Source organism: Anguilla rostrata, chromosome 13 (assembly GCF_018555375.3).
Source record: "Anguilla rostrata isolate EN2019 chromosome 13, ASM1855537v3, whole genome shotgun sequence".
Classification (NCBI taxonomy): Eukaryota; Metazoa; Chordata; class Actinopteri; order Anguilliformes; family Anguillidae; genus Anguilla; species Anguilla rostrata.
Genome location: NC_057945.1, coordinates 40,234,920 through 40,247,444, shown reverse-complemented (window position 1 = coordinate 40,247,444; position 12,525 = coordinate 40,234,920). Strand labels below are relative to the sequence as shown.

General features: G+C 40.6%; 1 protein-coding gene and 4 non-coding genes across 6 annotated transcripts in view; all 5 read left to right on the top strand.

Moving 5' to 3' along the window:
* rnpep (arginyl aminopeptidase (aminopeptidase B)) overlaps nt 1–12,525 on the top strand; it is a 77,610-nt gene that overhangs the window by 44,879 nt on the left and 20,206 nt on the right. Inside the window, exon 1 of one of the 2 annotated variants that reach the window (XM_064305570.1) lies at nt 7,877–7,894. The exons of the other annotated variant lie outside the window; for it this stretch is intronic. The gene's annotated coding sequence lies outside the window, so the exon portion shown is untranslated. Of the gene's footprint in view, nt 1–7,876; nt 7,895–12,525 lie in introns of those variants that run through there. 2 annotated transcript variants of the gene reach the window in all.
* LOC135238688 (5S ribosomal RNA) lies at nt 1,959–2,077 on the top strand. Its single transcript, XR_010325196.1, has one exon. It is a non-coding gene; the product is annotated as a 5S ribosomal RNA (ribosomal RNA).
* LOC135238690 (U1 spliceosomal RNA) lies at nt 3,057–3,220 on the top strand. The gene has a single exon (XR_010325198.1). It is a non-coding gene; the product is annotated as a U1 spliceosomal RNA (small nuclear RNA).
* Nucleotides 9,883–10,001, top strand: LOC135238687 (5S ribosomal RNA). Its single transcript, XR_010325195.1, has one exon. It is a non-coding gene; the product is annotated as a 5S ribosomal RNA (ribosomal RNA).
* Nucleotides 10,977–11,133, top strand: LOC135238659 (U1 spliceosomal RNA). The gene has a single exon (XR_010325173.1). It is a non-coding gene; the product is annotated as a U1 spliceosomal RNA (small nuclear RNA).

The window sequence follows — 12,525 nt, the reverse complement described above, 5'->3', positions numbered from 1 at the left end:
GGTCTGGCTGGTGTGTAGGGTCTGATGATCCTCTGAATGTACCCTGGTGCTGACCCTTAGCTGCCTGGGTATGCAAGCACCAAGGTCTTAAATTTGATGCGAGCCATAACAGGCAGCCAGTGGAGGTCAGTGAGCAGGGGGTGACATGGGAATGTCTGGGAGGTTGTAGACCAGACGCGCTGCAGCATTCTGGATGAGCTGCAGGGTCTGATGGCGGATGCTGGCAGACCAGCCAGTAGTGAGTTGTAGTGAGTCATCAAGTCAATAATATGCTTCATTTGTTCAACACGTGTCATAAAGGGAATCAAGCACCTGAAAGTGCTTCACGGTGGAATAAAGACTATAAAATAAAATTAGGTTAAAATACAGAGGCAAATTACAGTCACACTCAAAATCAACAAATTAGTGCATCTTATTTTTATCCCCACTGCGTATATTTATTAGAAATAACACTGCAGATTCTGACTTCAGCTTCTGTCAGCTTTTCATATTGAGAGAGAAGGTCTACGTTAACAGTGTACTGACGCACGCAGTTAATGTTACATTATGTCGGATATATGGCTGTTACGTTACATTCCCACTTCTGATACCCTGCTTTTTCTACTGTGCATCCGACTTCTGCCTGTAGGTGGGGCTGCAGAGCCAGATCAAGGGTTTTATTAAGAACACCTGTGCTAAAATCACCTGCATTCCAGGGGCAAATGCAGCCCATCCCCAGCCACGCTTGCTGAAGTAGCTCACCAGATTGCTCACCTTTCTCCAGTGATAGCTCTGATCCTGTGTAAGTTCTAATCTTTATTTCTTTAGCCTTTTTGTGTGATGTTGTCAAGGACTGGCAGTATCCATTTTCTTTCCACTTTTTGTTAGGTTTTGTGCCAGAGTAGGAATTCTGCGGAAGACTTGCCATTTTGTGTCTCGGGAGGAAGGATCACTGTGGGTTTAAGATCAGGGTAATAGCAATCTGTAGGCCCTGCTTTAGCCTGGCCATTGTCCTGTCCAGTTCCACAAACCGGTATGTTAACTCAAACATGCTGCCTGAAACAATTCATAAATCTAGGCTATGTTGTGTAGTTTAAAAAAACACTTTTTTGCAAGTATTTCTGGAGGAAAAGCATTTTTATAGTTTTGTGTTTCATTGTAATATGGTTTGTATCTCTTGGGGATTGTGTGTGCAGCCTGTATGTATTTAGAATGAGTAATTTGCTTCTTGGTGAACCTGGTTAGCTTGCACTAGTGCACGAGTGACGTTGAATCTAACGCCAGGTTAATCTACATTTGGGACTTAATTGTTTTCTGTGTGAAGTTGTACCTGAATTATTCGTGTTTAATGAGGTCAGAGCATTCAGAAATTAGCAAAGTTTAAGTGATAATCTGTGGTGGTCATTGTAATTCTTAACTCGGGTGGACAACAAGGTCTGTATCCATTTCTGGTTTTCATGCTAATGTTTGGTCTTTCTTACTTAGCCCTAACATTTACACAATCTTTTATTTTAGATACATTTTTTTGATAAGGGCAAAAGTGACAGTCAAAGACTGTTCTTGTGTGCCTATATGAAATGTTTTACTGTGATCTAATCTGCAATCAATCTAGTGCTGGTGTGTGCAGCTAGTTAGCCAGTTTAGCCAGGGTAATTGGTGGAAACGAGAACCTGCAGGGCTGGAATTTCCCACCCCTGCATTAACTTAGGCTCCAAAGAAAAAGCGACATTTTATTTAATCGTTCTAGTTTGGTTCGGCTCCCTGCAGGTCTTCACCAGAACAGAGTAGTATTAGCTGTCTGTGCATACCCCAAGGTATGGAACATGTTTTAAATCACCTTAAACACAGGATTAGCTGGAACAAAACAACAATGTCAGATACACGGAGGTATAACAGGTCCAGGATTGAAAACCACTGTGTTGTGCGGCTGTTGCTTTACTTCCGTAACTATTTAAACTGTATTGGCTCGCTAATCTTTCGCTTACGGCCACACCACCCTGAAAACGCCCGATCTCGTCTGATCTCGGAAGCTAAGCAGGGTCGGGCCTGGTTAGTACTTGGATGGGAGACCGCCTGGGAATACCAGGTGCAGTAAGCTTTTTTGCGTTTTGACACAGGAGGCCGCTATTTAGTATGGTATCAGATTAGATTTATTATTGATATTACTATTATTTTTACTACTAACAATAACTCTTACAATGCTCCTTTCAAACATGAAAATGCAGTGAAAAGTAGCCTACTGTACAATATAGCACTAAAGAAAACTGAGATGCAGTATTAAAAACGGATTGAAATTCATTTCTTTTTGAAGAGAAGTTAAACGCCATCAAGTCATAATTATACGGTCACTGTCAAAATCAACAATTAAATTCATCTTATTCTTTTTACAAAACATAACTATGCAATAGTTCCCGACACAGCTTGCTTCAATTTCCGTTGTAAGGTTTGTTTCAGAATGAGGGAACAGAAGTTACGTGAACGATTCTCTGGCGCGCTGTTTGTGTTTTAGCGAATTCGCCAAATATGTGCGTATTAAATAGTAAGTCTCGAGGTTGTGCTTCCGTTATTTTCATTATACTGGTAGTTAGTTTGGGTTTTGCTGTAACTTCAGCTCGGATGGAGAGTAAATTTGAGGAGCTTCACAGATCTGCCACATGCGCAGTGTGAGTCTGTCATGCAGCTTTCTCTTGTTACTGTAATGTTTTCTGTTGCAAACCTTCCGAATTACGCAGAATACAAGTGGAATGATAAACGACCGTATACTGAGAAATTAATATTAATCGTCTATGCTCTCAAGGAATATTGTATTCAATATTTTGTTTACCTCTCACTACTTCGTGTATAGACGATTCTTAAAATATTTCCCGCATGGCATTATGGGAAATATTTTTAAAATTGTATTTGTATATGAAAATATAAATAACGAGCACCAGTATTTTGGCTTCTTTAATGAAATCGGCCAATGTCAACAATCGTAATTCTGCGTCGTCGGGAGCTGAGCAAGTGAAAGATGTGATACCCGTCTGTGTGATAGATGTGGTGTGGAGTGGGTAGCCGTCCTGAAATGTGTACAACTCATACTTACCTGGCAGGGGAGATACCATGATCAAGAAGGTGGTTCACCCAGGGCGAGGCTCAGCCATTGCACTCCGGTTGTGCTGACCCCTGCGAATTCCCCAAATGTGGGAATCTCGACTGCATAATTTCTGGTAGTGGGGGACTGCGTTCGCGCTCTCCCCTGATATACTGGTATAAAAATAGATCGTTTTTGTTGATGGTTGGAATTGTCGGCTGTTGTAGACACGCGAATGTAATGAAATGAACGCGTTTGTCTGGACAAGCACTACATTTAATCACATCAAAGTTATTTCCCTTTAATTATGGCGACTGGAGCTTCTGAAAAATTTGTAACATGGAATGCCAGGTTTCTTCTTTTATTGTGTTTTCATTCAAGTTGGCGATATTTAGCAAGGCATAAGATGGACTACTTTAACTTACTCACACTGACGAACAATGTAAAGCCGCGTTTCCACCAAAATTACCCGGAACTTTCAGTCCCAGGAACTACTTTACCAGGAACTAAAAGGTTCCTTCAGCCAATGGTTGTCTGCGTTTCCACCGGGGTCTAAAGTACCGCGAAGATTAGGCAAATTAACCCACTGACGTTGTCGTCGGTCCATCTGTCATATGATTTCTTCTGTAACCCCATACTACCACCGAAGTAGCCTACATTATTTTCTAATAACCGGGACAGCCCGGAGGGGTTTATTCCACTTATATACAACGGGTTACCAACAATGACTATATATGGTTACTTTTGTATTTATTGATTTTCATATCCTCTCAAACACATTCATTAACAGCAGAAAACATGCACACGTTGTAAACAATTTGCTGTTGTTTTTTACTTTCTCGTCGTCAATTCCATATAGGCTAATCGCAAAATGACAAGAATAGAACGAAAACTCGGACTTGCGTGAAAATGTAAATTAGTAGTGGTACAGCCACCGTTTGCTTTCCTTCGAAGTTACTGCTACCGAGCAGCGAAGTGTGCCTCCAGATGCGAACCATTCACCATAAATGAGTCCATAGTCTTCCTGGTCTTTTCGTGGAATTGAAAAATGGCAGTACAATTGAGTAAAATTACGGCAGTCTGAAAAAGCTAAAGGGAAGATTACTAGAATTAACCTGTTATTTTACCCGGATAAAAAGTGCGGAAGGTGATTTCCAGTTTGCTTGTACTGTATCACCAATGTTAATTATGCAGAACTACCGCATACCTCACATAACTGTATCAAACGTTTTGAGTCAATTACAACGGGCTAACAAAGAAAATCCGGAAGAAAATATTCAGCAACCGAATTAATCCGTTTGAATGTTTTGGTAGCCTACGTAATATGCTGTCCCAGCACGAATGCTTAGCATTTTATAAAACGAATACTAAAGCAAGAAAAGAACAGAAGAGCACACGTTATAATTCCAAGACGTTGACAGGCCATAACCAAAAGTAGGCTACTGCGCCGCATAACATACAAGTTTGATTTGAAGTTATTATGAAAATAAATTGGTTTGCCGCTGCATATTTTCAAACATGGCGGGTAATGGCGGAAAATAAATACAACACAAATGCTACGAGTACTCGACCAATCAGAAATGTTCAGCGCTGCAAGCTCCACCCAAAAGGTTCCTGTACTTTCGGAAAGTACTACCCCCCGAGCAGGAACGTTTTGGGGGGTAAAACAAAGCCCCCAGAACTAAATTTAGACCCTAGTTCCTGCGGTGGAAACGCACTGAGTTCCTCAAAAGGTTCCTAGTTCCGGGGTATAGTTCCTGCGGTGGAAACGCGGCTTAAATGTCATCAAGTCAGTCAGCTTTGTTTTTTCTTGTATACAAGTAGATCACTTATGTTGAGCTGGGTTGCCAGGGTTAGTTGTTCCCGTGTCTGATTTATAGAGATGTTGTTTATGTAAGCGAATGGAACAATGTAATGCAGTGGTCTCCAACCCTGGTCCTGGAGCGCTACAGGGTCTGCTGGCTTTTGTTTTCACCTTCAAATCAGCACCCAATTGAGACCCAAGACACCAGGTGAGTTGAGTTAACTGTGTAATCAACTGCTCTAATTGATTCATGAAGTGCAGAGTCACTATGAAAACCAGCAGACCCTGTAGCTCTCCAGGACCAGGGCTGGAGACCACTGAAGTAGTGAAATGACCGTGTGAGTGATGTGATCTAATGGAGTGGTTCTCAAACTCAGTCCTGCGGGACCCCGTGTATGCTGGTTTTCATTCCAACCTCAACAGCAATCCCAGAATTTTAACAGGCTGTTCATTTTTCTTAAAGGAGTAACATGGTGGTTGAACGTGGCACTTCCCAGTTGTCTTTAGGCAACAACAAAACAAATGTGCATAATTTCTTTATTATTCAGTCATTTCAATGTACTTTAAAGCATATTTTTCTAAGCCTAAATTTCCCACTATAAAAGTTCACCCAAACCGTCTGGGCGTGGTAATGAGAACTGCCAGTTAGCTATGATTGACAGACCGTGTCCCGTTACCATAGCTACCCCCAAGATACGCGCTCTTTTTGGGAGACTGAATTTTCACAAGCTAGCTAGCTTAGTAGTATATCAAGTATCGATAGATAGCTAAGGTAAGGACGTTGACCTATATCCAATTATAATTTTTGCTATCTAGCTAGCCAAGTTAAAATAAAACCACCACTATAACGTCCTCATAAAAGCAAACTAGCTAGCTAACGTTATCGATAACAGTGCCTTATGAAAGCAAACTACCTAGCTAGCTAAATGAATATAACCAGAAATAATCTAACAGTCCTTAAAAGGCACTCTAATTTAAGTGAACCTAACGTTAAACAAATATTTGCATTGTCTTGCCTGTAAGCCAGTGGCGCAAACTATGGGTCTCGAGTTATCCATGGGTTTCCGGTGCGTGCAAAGGGGAGCGGTTACTGTATTTGTGACGCACCAAGTTGACAACTTTCTCAACCGGTTGAAAATAGGACGATAAATTTAAAACGCATATTTCTCCAAAAATACAGAACGGACATATTTAATACTTTACTCATTGTGTTTCTTCAATGCCTCTTGTGCAAATAGCACATAAAACCGAGAAAGTTTGAAAATCACCATGGTTCTTCTTTAATTAGGTGCTTTTCATGTTTTAGGGCTGGGGACTCCAGTCTTATTCAGAAAGGGCCAGTGTGGGTGCACACACCTGATCCTGATTCTATTAATCAAGGTGCTTAGCAATGACTCCAGTGATTGATTAGTAGAATCAGGTGTGTGTACCCACACTGGCCCTTTCTACAACCCCAGCTCTAAAACATGAAATGCACCCAATGAAGAAAAATGAACAGCTTGTTAAAATTCTGGGATTGCTGTTGAGGTTGGAATGAAAACCAGCATACGCAGGGGTCCCCCAGGACCGAGTTTGAGAACCACTGATCTAATGTTGTGTCCGACCAGGCAAACATAATTTGTCTGACTGCTGAAATATTTAACTTGGAATACCGGGTGCTGTAAGCCTTTTTGTGTTTTCACGCAGGGTGCTATTTAGCAAGGTAAAATATGGAAACTGCAACTGATTGACACTTTGAAGAAAAAAATGAATGTCATTACATTACATTATAGGCATTTAGCAGACGCTCTTATCCAGAGCGACGTACAACAAGTGCATAGGTTCATGATGTAGAGGTGCAAAAGAAACACTAGAGTGAAGTAAGGATCGTAGTGCCAGAAGTGACCACATCGATCAGGACTCCAACCCTGTAGAGTAAGCTTGTTCAGCAAGCAAGACTCCTACCAAGTACAAACTAGCACTGGAATCACACCTAATCAAACAAAAACAATCCTGCCAGATACACTAACATAATCATTATCCTAACTAGGTACAGTGAGCTGAACTATAGGCTAGGGAGGGCTGGGAGAGGTGCAGCCTGAAGAGTAGAGTCTTCAGTCTGCGTTTGAAAGTGGTGAGATTCTCTGCTGTTCTGACCGTCACGGGAGGTCATTCCACCAGCGAGGGGCCAGGACAGACAGCAGACGGGAGCGGGAAGTACAGACGCGAAGAGGGGGAGGTGCCAAGCGTCCAGAGGTGGCAGAACGGAGAGGTCTGGCTGGTGTGTAGGGTCTGATGATCCTCTGAATGTACCCTGGTGCTGACCCCTTAGCTGCCTGGTATGCAAGCACCAAGGTCTTAAATTTGATGCGAGCCATAACAGGCAGCCAGTGGAGGTCAGTGAGCAGGGGGTGACATGGGAATGTCTGGGGAGGTTGTAGACCAGACGCGCTGCAGCATTCTGGATGAGCTGCAGGGGTCTGATGGCGGATGCTGGCAGACCAGCCAGTAGTGAGTTGTAGTGAGTCATCAAGTCAATAATATGCTTCATTTGTTCAACACGTGTCATAAAGGGAATCAAGCACCTGAAAGTGCTTCACGGTGGAATAAAGACTATAAAATAAAATTAGGTTAAATACAGAGGCAAATTACAGTCACACTCAAAATCAACAAATTAGTGCATCTTATTTTTATCCCCACTGCATATATTTATTAGAAATAACACTGCAGATTCTGACTTCAGCTTCTGTCAAGCTTTTTCATATTGAGAGAGAAGGTCTACGTTAACAGTGTACTGACGCACGCAGTTAATGTTCACATTATGTCGGTATATATGGCTGTTACGTTACATTCCCACTTCTGATACCCTGCTTTTTTCTACTGTGCATCCGGACTTCTGCCTGTAGGTGGGGCTGCAGAGCCAGATCAAGGGTTTTATTAAGAACACCTGTGCTAAAATCACCTGCATTCCAGGGGCAAATGCAGCCCATCCCCAGCCACGCTTGCTGAAGTAGCTCACCAGATTGCTCACCTTTCTCCAGTGATAGCTCTGATCCTGTGTAAGTTCTAATCTTTATTTCTTTAGCCTTTTTGTGTGATGTTGTCAGGACTGGCAGTATCCATTTTCTTTCCACTTTTTGTTAGGTTTGTGCCAGAGTAGGAATTCTGCGGAAGACTTGCCATTTTGTGTCTCGGGAGGAAGGATCACTGTGGGTTTAAGATCAGGGTAATAGCAATCTGTAGGCCCTGCTTTAGCCTGGCCATTGTCCTGTCCAGTTCCACAAACCGGTATGTTAACTCAAACATGCTGCCTGAAACAATTCATAAATCTAGGCTATGTTGTGTAGTTTAAAAAAAACATTTTTTGCAAGTATTTCTGGAGGAAAAGCATTTTTATAGTTTTGTGTTTCATTGTAATATGGTTTGTATCTCTTGGGGATTGTGTGTGCAGCCTGTATGTATTTAGAATTAGTTATTTGCTTCTTGGTGAACCTGGTTAGCTTGCACTAGTGCACGAGTGACGTTGAATCTAACGCCAGGTTAATCTACATTTGGGACTTAATTGTTTTCTGTGTGAAGTTGTACCTGAATTATTCGTGTTTAATGAGGTCAGAGCATTCAGAAGTTAGCAAAGTTTAAGTGATAATCTGTGGTGGTCATTGTAATTCTTAACTCGGGTGGACAACAAGGTCTGTATCCATTTCTGGTTTTCATGCTAATGTTTGGTCTTTCTTACTTAGCCCTAACATTTACACAATCTTTTATTTTAGATACATTTTTTTGATAAGGGCAAAAGTGACAGTCAAAGACTGTTCTTGTGTGCCTATATGAAATGTTTTACTGTGATCTAATCTGCAATCAATCTAGTGTTGGTGTGTGCAGCTAGTTAGCCAGTTTAGCCAGGGTAATTGGTGGAAACGAGAACCCGCAGGGCTGGAATTGCCCACCCCTGCATTAACTTAGGCTCCAAAGAAAAAGCGACATTTTATTTAATCGTTCTAGTTTGGTTCGGCTCCCTGCAGGTCTTCACCACAACAGAGTAGTATTAGCTGTCTGTGCATACCCCAAGGTATGGAACATGTTTTAAATCACCTTAAACATGTCGTGTCTAGGAACCGACATACTTCCACGCCAATCGCCAATCTGTAGAAAACCATTTCACAAGGGAAAAGACACAACAGCAGCAAGCTCTTCAGAAAGTTTAGACTTTATTGCACAGGTGCACAAAGCCGGAACAATTCAGCTGAATTGAACCTCGATTGTCAGTTTTGCATACATTTTATATACAAATTGTGCCCCACAACCCCCCTTTAACACATTTCTAAAAATACCAGCCATCTGGTCTTTTTTGGCCGCGTAAGGATTTTCAGTTTCCTTGCTCGTGGGTCAACCTGACTTTCTTGGCACCACAATGGTTTTCGGTTCTATGGTGATCTTATCGTAGTGGACAGTTACCCCAACTTTCCCTTACTCTGTACTTTTCCACTATGCATACACGTCATTGCTTTCTGTATTTTTCTATTATGCATACAAGTTCACAGAGTTATAGCCTCCTGTACTTTTCTATTGTATTCAGGTTATACAGGGGTCACTGTAAAGTATTATTCTTCTAGCACTTCTATTTGGCAATTTTCTGCTGAGTAAGTATGGTTTTTTTAAGCCTTCTGCGTTTGCCTTTTTTCTACAGTGGATACTGTGGTTTCTTGCGTTTCCATAAGCTTATATAGGTTTATTGGATTACATATTGATTATATTAGTATATAGTTATACATGTGATATATTTTTATCATGCAGCATCAAGAGTTTGGAGGAAACGGTCTGATCAACATTGACAGGAATACCCTTTAACAAAAAAAACTTTAACATGTGACTTCATCACAATCATGGGGAGTCTCAAAATTATCCTACAAACACAGGCTTCGCTGGAACAAAACAACAATGTCAGATACACGGGGGTATAACAGGTCCAGGATTGAAAACCACTGTGTTGTGGGACTGTTGCTTTACTTCCGTAACTATTTAAACTGTATTGGCTCGCTAATCTTTCGCTTACGGCCACACCACCCTGAAAACGCCCGATCTCGTCTGATCTCGGAAGCTAAGCAGGGTCGGGCCTGGTTAGTACTTGGATGGGAGACCGCCTGGGAATACCAGGTGCAGTAAGCTTTTTTGCGTTTTGACACAGGAGGCCGCTATTTAGTATGGTGTCCGATGAGATTTATTATTGATATTGTTAGTAGTATTAGTTGTAGTAAAAATAATAATAGTAATAATAACTCTTATAATGCTCCTTTCAAACATGAAAATGCAGTGAAAAGTAGCCTACTGTACAATATAGCACTAAAGAAAACTGAGATGCAGTATTAAAAACGGATTGAAATTCATTTCTTTTTGAAGAGAAGTTAAACGCCATCAAGTCATAATTATACGATCACTATCAAAATCAACAATTTAATTCATCTTATTCTTTTTACAAAACATAACTATGCAATAGCTTCCGACACAGCTTGCTTCAATTTCCGTCGTAAGGTTTGTTTCAGAATGAGAGAACAGAAGTTACGTGAACGATTCTCTGGCGCGCTGTTTGTGTTTTAGCGAATTCGCCAAATATGTGCGTATTAAATAGTAAGTCTCGAGGTTGTGCTTCTGTTATTTTCATTATACTGGTAGTTCTAGTTGGGTTTTGCTGTAACTTCAGCTCGGATGGAGAGTAATTTTGAGGAGCTTCACAGATCTGCGCACATGCGCAGTGTGAGTTTGTCATGCAGCTTTCTCTTGTTACTGTAATGTTTTCTGTTGCAAACCTTCCGAATTACGCAGAATACAAGTGAAATGACATACGACCGTATACTGAGCATTTCATTTTCATCGTCTTTGCTCTCAACAAGGAATATTGTATTCAACATTTTGTTTACTCCTCACTTACTGTATAGACGATTCTTAAAATATTGCCCTCATGGCATTATGGGAAATATTTTTAAAATTGTATTTGTATATGAAAATATAAATAACGAGCACCGGTATTTTGGCTTCTTTAATGAAATCGGCCAATGTCAACAATCGTAATTCTGCTGCTTCGGGAGCTGAGCAAGTGAAAGATGTGATGTGGAGTGGGTAGCCGTCAGGAAATGTGTACAACTCATACTTACCTGGCAGGGGAGATACCATGATCAAGAAGGTGGTTCACCCAGGGCGAGGCTCAGCCATTGCACTCCGGTTGTGCTGACCCCTGCGAATTCCCCAAATGTGGGAATCTCGACTGCATAATTTCTGATTTATTGTTAAATCTTAATACAATTCTTGTCTTTGTGTGTGTTATTATTGATATATGTATTCTTGTTTTTGCAATTGTCCTTTGTTATCTTTTTTGAGTGTTATTATGTTTTGTAATTTTTGTAAATGTCTGTGTCTAAATGTGCTTTGGTTCCCTTTTGATGTTTTAAAAAAAGTAATGTTTTAAAAAATGTAAAATGTTAACTTAAAAACCATTAAAGATACATTGCATAATTTCTGGTAGTGGGGGACTGCGTTCGCGCTCTCCCCTGATATTTTGGTATAAAAATAGATGATTTTTCTTAATGGTTGCTGCGATTGTCAGGGTTAAACATTTAGCGACACGTATTGTTATTTTACGTATTTCGTGTGTTTCGACTAACACATTAAATCACATCAAAATTATTTCCATCTGTAGCTGCATATTAGCATGGAATACCAGGTGCTGTAAGCTTTTTGTTTTGTGTTTTCAGACAGGATGGCGCTATTTAGCATGGATCACTATACTTTATTCACACTGAAGAAAAATTTAAATGTCATTAAGTCAATAAACTTTACTTGTAGAGCACCTTGCATACAGAAAATCAAGCAACTTGAAGTGCTTCACACGGATAAAATAGAGGCAAATTGTATAGGAATTTTGTGGAAGACTCACCATTTTGTTTCTTGGGAGGAAGAATCACTGTGGGTTTAAGATCAGGGTAATAGTAATCTGTAGGCCCTGCTGTAGCCTGTCCATTGTGTAGTTGCACATCCAGCCTTTTTTGTATGCATTTTGTGATTTAAATTTCTTTTGTCTTGTATGTTTTTTTTAATTATATTTTTTTTAAGTTTATTTAATAAATGTATTTGATGGGGCATAATATATTTGAGGCTTGTCCAGGATTGGGCTTTGACATGCCATGTAATGCCTTTTAAAGTTCATCTTCAGTTAGACTGTTACCTGAGAATAGAAAAGGTTATTATACAGCGTGTAGGGGAAATCATATGTGGTGGTTAAAAAAAAAAAAAAAAAAAAAAAAAAATGGGCTCAAAACTGCAGTGGACTGTGTGGTGCCTGGTCTTTTGTGGTGGTCTTTGGATGTCATGGATAGGTCTCTAAGATTACTGTTGCGACGGAAGGCGCAGAGGGGTTTGTCCTTGAACGCTTCATGTGATTGAAGAGCATGTCCATGTCTAAATAAAACTCGTTTTTATTTTGTGCGATAGCGGGGTGTGACTGCGGTTTCTCTGTGGTTTTGGTGTAGGTGTCAGGAGCGTGTCTGCGTGTGCATGGTTTCTAAATAGAGAATATTTTTCTTTACATTTACAATTTCTTTGGCTACGTCCAAGCCAGTGTTTTACCCGTTAATGTCCATGGTGGGAGGTTTGACATTTTTTGGTGCACTTAAGGTAGGCCAATGTGTAGCGTGGGTTT